This window comes from Lynx rufus, unplaced genomic scaffold (genome assembly GCF_022079265.1).
Source record: "Lynx rufus isolate CCGP_SWC_20201006 ecotype Redwood Valley unplaced genomic scaffold, mLynRuf1.p SCAF_7, whole genome shotgun sequence".
Classification (NCBI taxonomy): domain Eukaryota; kingdom Metazoa; phylum Chordata; class Mammalia; order Carnivora; family Felidae; genus Lynx; species Lynx rufus.
The window spans coordinates 119,260,721-119,267,464 of NW_025814889.1; the positions used below are offsets into that span (position 1 = coordinate 119,260,721).

Sequence of the window (6,744 nt, forward strand, 5' to 3'; positions counted from 1 at the left end):
GGAAATCAAGAGAAAAATGGATTCAAATATGAGACTAGGTTTCCCAACTAACTGGAAAGCAAGACAGTTGTTCCTTTAACCAAAGGGAAAGATTGAACTTCCCTTTGGGGAAACGCTGGGCCTGTGCTGGTCATTGTGCTTGCCCTGATGAGGGGCTTGCAAAAGGGGTAAAAGGCAGCCCTTGGGGACCACATAACCTCTCCAATCATAACTGGTTAAACTTGTGTTAACATCTGATCCTGACGCAGCCAACCTATAGTGTCATCAGGGACCTATGAGCAGCCCTGCCTCTAAAACCTGAGCACAGCCAATCAAATACTTATCTTGGGAATCTGGAGAGAAATACACACGCAAGGAAATAAGGCTGTTAAATGTAGGTGACCCTGAAAGGATGCCAAGAACGGTCATCAACTTGAGAAGAACCACAAAGCATAAGTAAAATGAAGAAGCGAAAGCCGTGAGACGGAGAGAAAACTTATGCCAGCAGTTACAACAGAAGGAAGCAAAACACACAGAAAGTGAGTCCTGTGAAGACTGAATCACTAGAGTAGAAATCTCCCAACAGCTACAGCTGAGGCCCTTCACAGGGTGTTTGGGATTCCTTTCTTGTTCAGCACATAGTAAGCACTCAAGAAACAGGTGCTTTGAAAATTTAAAACAAAAGCCATTCAAGTCTTGTTCCATCCTCCTGTCCCTGCTCTTCTTGAAGCCTTGATATTTGTTTTCACCAGGTTCTCACGTGCATTCTCCTCACAACATACCCCTCATTGCTTGGCAACTTGAATGGAAATTTGTTCACACCATGACAAGAGTGTGGCTGAAGCAGAAATATACTGGATTTAGGGTCTTTCAAGAAAATTGAGGGGTAGGGGATAAAACTGAAATACAGAACTGAATGAAGCTCAGGACAGAGGGCAAAGCAAATGTGGATTTGAAGGTGATGCCTCTGAAAGCATTACATTAAGACTAGATAGCTTGACAAAGCAGATCACATAAAGAAGAGAGACAAGAAAAGTCCTGAGGAAATCCCTCACTTAGACGAGAAAAGTCAGAGGAGGCAAAAGAGACAGAATCCATACTTTCAGAGGTCTCCGCCTGTTTTGCATCAGGCAAAATATGATCATCTGCATTGACCATTTGAATAGGGCTGCTTTTATCCTGCTTTTAAAGCCATGTTTAGTGAGAGACCTCTTTCCCTTGGCTTCATGTTTTCATGTAGAGGCACTATAGCAAGAGTTAGCAGTCCTGGCTTCTTGCTCACCCCCTTACACCTTCCCAAGAGAGGAGGAATGACTTACCTAAATTGATGAACAGGTAACAGGCACAGCTATAAAGTAGACTTAGTGAGGCACTCTGAGTAAATTCGATTGGGAATGACATATTAGCAAACCCGTTGGGCTCTCAGAAGTAGCCACATTCTCTAGTCTCCATTCTTCAGTAATCACCCTAATGAGATCTCTGTCTTTTGGACCCAGGTGCCAATCTCTCTATTGGTTCTGAAATTTGGACAGGGCAAGGAAATATTTTACTTTAATTTTCACCCTGTTGCAGACTCGTTACCCAGGAAGCAGACTCTGAGACAAAAGTTAGCATGCAGGAAGTTGGTTGGGGAGTGCTCTCAGAATCAACACCTGTAGAGTAAGGGAAAGAAACAGGCTTCCAGGACAAGTTAGATTGCAATGCTTCATAGGGCTGCCAAATTTAGTAAATAAACACACAGGATGCCTAGTTAGAATTTCAGATAAACAGCAAAAAGAATTTTAGTAGCAATATGTCCCATGCAGTATTTAGGACATACTGATTCTAAAAAAGTGTTGTTTATCTAAAATTCAAAGTTAACTGGGCATCTGTATTTATTTTATCTGGCAACCCTAAAGCCTCAGCCACCCAGCAGGGAGCTCGGAAGCTGAGGAAGCCCTTTCACCGTGATCTGAGTCGGACGAGGAAGCTGGGATTTTACAGCCCCACACAGGCCAGTCATTGGATGCAGCTGCTCCTGGGAAGGAGGCAGAAGCTTGAGCAAGGTGGTTCTTTTCAGCCACGAGCAATTCCTGAAAGGGTCAGAAGCTGAAGAGTGTCAGCCCACCATCATCCCAGCATCTGGGGGGATAAATCCTTCAGTCCTGAGAGCGGACCTGGATGCTACAATACAGCTAACATGACTCTCTCCTCCCCAAAACCCTCTAACAATGATACATTATTTATTTAGTCCCTTCTCTGTTGGCAGTAGTGTGCTAGGGCCCTGGAGGCACTTCTCCTTTTATTGAAAACTGTCAGTTGATGAAAAGAAAGAGAAGCCAATAAATATTTGGTGAATGAGTTCTCAATTCTTTATGTTGAGATTCTCATACTTTTCCTTGGTCTTTTGAGATGGATAGGCCCTGTCACAGTTTTTCTTTCAAAGATAGTTTTTTGAAGACACATATTCTATACCCACCCCAAAAGGAAAATTTATAATAAGCTAGGAAAAAAACATACTTCCTTAATTTGAAAAGGGGTTTCCACCAAAACCCTAAAACAATTCTTATTCTTTTTTTTCACCTCTGTTTTTTTCATTTAACCCTTTATTATGGAAATTCAAACATATACAGACAGAAAGAATAGATTAATGAGCTCAGTGTGTCTATCACTCATCTTCAACAATTACCAACATTTTGCCAATTTCCAAGTATCATTCTGAAAAGTAAAATAACTGTAAACTATTCTGTAGAGTAAAATACCACGTCCCCATAAAAGTCAGGAACAAGATATAATGAAACCTTCTTTTACAGTCAATACTTTTGCCCTCAAGTTACTGGTCAATACAAAAAGATCAGGAAAAAGAAATAAATATGAATTATTTATACATAATTAATAAATAGATATATACCCAGAAAATCCAAGGCAATCACATATTTCTAGACTAATTAAATTTTCAGAAAGGTAGAAATAAGATTAACCTATAAAAATCTATAGCCTTTCTATAATTAGCAACAACTAATTTAAAAATGTAATAGAGAAGAGAGTTATAATTCATTTCCAATGAAACCTTGAATTACCTAAAAAAAAACCTTAAAAGTATGAAATTTATTGAAGACAACCATATAATTTTAATGAAAGCCATAAAAGATATTCCTAGATAAAAAGATTCAATATTATACAGATATTAAAGCTCCCTAAGTTAAATAATACATGTGATACAATGTTAATCAAAATTCCAACAGGGTATTTTATAGAATTGGCAAGCTAATTCTGAAGTTCATCTATGAGATGTGCCAAAAAAAATCAAGATTCTTAAGAAAAAGAACAAGAAAAAGGACTTATGTTACCAGATATCAAAATGTACCATAAAGTCACAATATTCGAAATAATGTGGTACTGTGCAAAATAGGCAAATAGATCAATAGAACAGAATTAAAAGCCCAGAAGAAGTCATACATATATATGATCTTAGTATATGATAAATGAGGCATTTAAAACCAGTCAGGAAATGACTGAGTGTTTAATAAATAGTGTTAGGAGGAGTTATCTATTTGGAAAAAATTAAAATTAAATGCTTTCCTCATAGTATGCTTTAAAATAAATTCCAGTTGTTTTTAAAATGTAAATTTTTTGAAAGGATAAAAAATGGGTAAATATATTATAATCTTGGGGGAAGAAAGCTATCTTGATAAAACATAAAACCCAGATACATTATGGTATGACAGAGGACATATAAAGAAGGTCACTTAACTATTGAGAAGAAACTGATGGTTACCAGAGGGGAGGTGGTAGAGGGATGGGTGAATGGGTGATGGAGATTAAGAGCATACTTATCACGATGAGCACTGGGTGATGTATGGAATTATTGAGTCACTATATTCTACACCTAAAACTAATGTAACACTATATGTTAACCATACTGGAATTTAAATAAAATGTCAGAAAGGAAGTAAATTATGTCAGACAATATTTGCAACTGATATGACAAAATTTTATACCTCATTTTTTACGATGCATACATATACATCTCATTTTATCTTAATTATCTAAACATAGATTAATATTTTATATAAACATATATTTATATAAAGAACCTATCAGTCAATAAGAAACAACCCAGTAGATAGTTGAGGTCTATCCCCATGGCTTAGACCTATAGACTCACATTGTTGAAAATGCCTCATAGAGTAACTATGTGGTTTTGCTTTACTCACAGACCCATTTGTTACATCTGTGGGAAAGAACTACAAGACAGAGTTGCTAAATGTATGAAAGACCAAATGATTAAATACTTTGGCCTTAGCTATTGGCATATCCCATAGTCTATTCTTGGGTGTGATAGCTGGGGAAGGAATATGATTTGAATTCATTTATGTTTGCCAGGTGTCTGAAATAGAGAACTAGGCAGATCCATGTACTCTAAACATGGCCCTAAAGAAAATCACTTGAAGAAATTAGATCTCAAAGATGCTAGGTGGGGAAATGTTTGAAGTATGTCATCAGTAATGTCCATATTCAAGTGGAGATAAAGAATTGTGGACTGAATGCAGGACAACTATGAATTAAGCATAGGTTCTTTTTTTTTAATGTTTATTTATTTATTTTGACAGAGAGACAGAGAACTCTATGAATCGGGGAGAATCAGAGACAGAGAGAGAAAGAGAGAGAGAGAGAATCCCAAGCAGATTCCATGTTATCAGCACAGAGCCCAATGTGGGGCTGGATCTCATGAACCATGAGATCACGATCTGAGCCAAAATCAAGGGTCAGAGCTTAACCAACTGGGTGGAGCTTAACCACCCAGATGGCCCAACCATAGTTTCTTTTCAAAAGACCTATCTGGAAGATAAACCCTGACTCAAGCTTTAGAGGAACTACCAAGAACTTCATGGGCAGTGGAAGGAATCACAACATGTAAAATTCCTTAAACAAAAAATGTATTGATTTTAGATAATTTTGTCTAATGTTACACATAATTTTGAAAAACGCTTTACACTGTAGAAAAAGGAAAAACAGTAGAAATCTTCCATCCAGTTAAAAATAACCCAACTGCAGGGCACATGGGTGGCTCAGGTGGTTAGTGACCAACTTTGGCTCAGGGTCATGGTTCATGAGTTCAAGCCCCACCTTGGGATCTGTGCTGACAGCTCAGAGCCTGCTTCAGATTCTGTGTCTCCCTTTCTCTCTCTGTCTCTCTTCCACTTACACTCTGTCTCTGTCTCTCTTAAAAAATAAACATTAAAAACAATTTTTAAAAAATAACCCAACTGCTTCAGCGAATGGTGTTGGGAAAACTGGACAACAACGTGCAGAATGAACCTGGACCACTTTCTTACACCATACACAAAAATAAACTCAAAATGGATGAAACACCTAAACATAAGACAGGAAGCCATCAAAATCCTAGAGGAGAAAACAGGCAACAACCTCTTTGCCCTCAGCCACAGCAATTTCTTACTTGGCATGTCTCCAGAGGCAAGGGAAACAAGCAAAAATGAACTATTGGGACTTCATCAAGATAAAAAGTTTCTGAACAGCAAAGGAAACAATCAGCAAAACTAAAAGGCAACTGACAGAATGGGAGAAGATATTTGCAAATGACATGTCACATAAAGGACTAGTATCCAAAATCTATAAAGAACTTATCAAACTCAACACCCAAAAAACAAATAATCCAGTGAAGAAATGGACAAAAGACATGAACAGACACTTCTCCAAAGAAGACATCCAGATGGCTAACAGACACATGAAGAAAGTGCTCAACATCACTCATCGTAAGGGAAATGCATATCAAAAGCACAATGAGACACCACCTCACACCCGACAGAATGGCTACAATTAACAACTCAGGCAACAATAGATGTTGGTGAGGATGTGGAGAAAGAGGAAACTTTTGCACTGCTGGTGGGAACGCAAACTGGTGCAGCCACTCTGGAAAACAGTATGGAGGTTCCTCAAAAAATTAAAAATAGAACTACCCTACAACTGAGCAATTGCACTACTAGGTATTTATCCCAAGGATACAGGAATGCTGATTCGAAGGGGCACATGCACCCCAATGTTTACAGCAGCACTATCAACAATAGCCAAAATATGGAGAGAGCCCAAATGTCCATCAACAGATGAATGGATAAAGAAGATATGGTATATATATATATACAATGGAATATTATTCAGTGATCAAAAAGAATGAAAATTTTGCCATCTGCAACAATGTGGAACTAGAGCGTATTATGCTAAGTGAAATAAGTCGGTCAGAGAAAGACAAATACCATAGGATTTCACTCATATGTAGAATTTAATATACAAAACAGATGGGGCATCTGGGTGGCTCAGTCTGATCTCTTAAGTGTCTGACTCTTGATCTCGGCTCAGGTCATGATCTCACAGTTTGTGAGTTTGAGCCCCCCATCTGGCTCTGTGCTGATGGCCTGGAGCCTGCTTGGGATTCTGTCTCTCCTTTTCTCTGCCCCTCCCCAACTTGTGCATGCATGTTCTCCCTCTCTCTCTCTCTCTCTTTCTCTCTCTCTCAAAATAAATAAACATTAAAAAAAGTTTTTTAAAAGGATACAAAGCAGATGAATATAGGGGGATCTGGGTGGCTCAGTTGGTTAAGTGTGCAACTTCAGCTCAGGTCATGATCTCACAGTTTGTAGGTTCCAGATCTATGTCCGGCTCTGTGCTGACAGCTCAGAGCCTGGAGCCTGCTTCAGATTCTGTTTCCCTCTCTCTCTGCCCCTCCCCCCACCTCTCAAAAATAAATAAACATTGAAAAAAAACAGA

General features: G+C 38.4%; 1 non-coding gene across 1 annotated transcript; it reads left to right on the forward strand.

Moving 5' to 3' along the window:
* Window positions 1–4,087: 4,087 nt before the first annotated feature.
* On the forward strand, window positions 4,088–4,218 carry LOC124502806 (small nucleolar RNA SNORA18). The gene has a single exon (XR_006960054.1). It is a non-coding gene; the product is annotated as a small nucleolar RNA SNORA18 (small nucleolar RNA).
* Window positions 4,219–6,744: the final 2,526 nt, after the last annotated feature.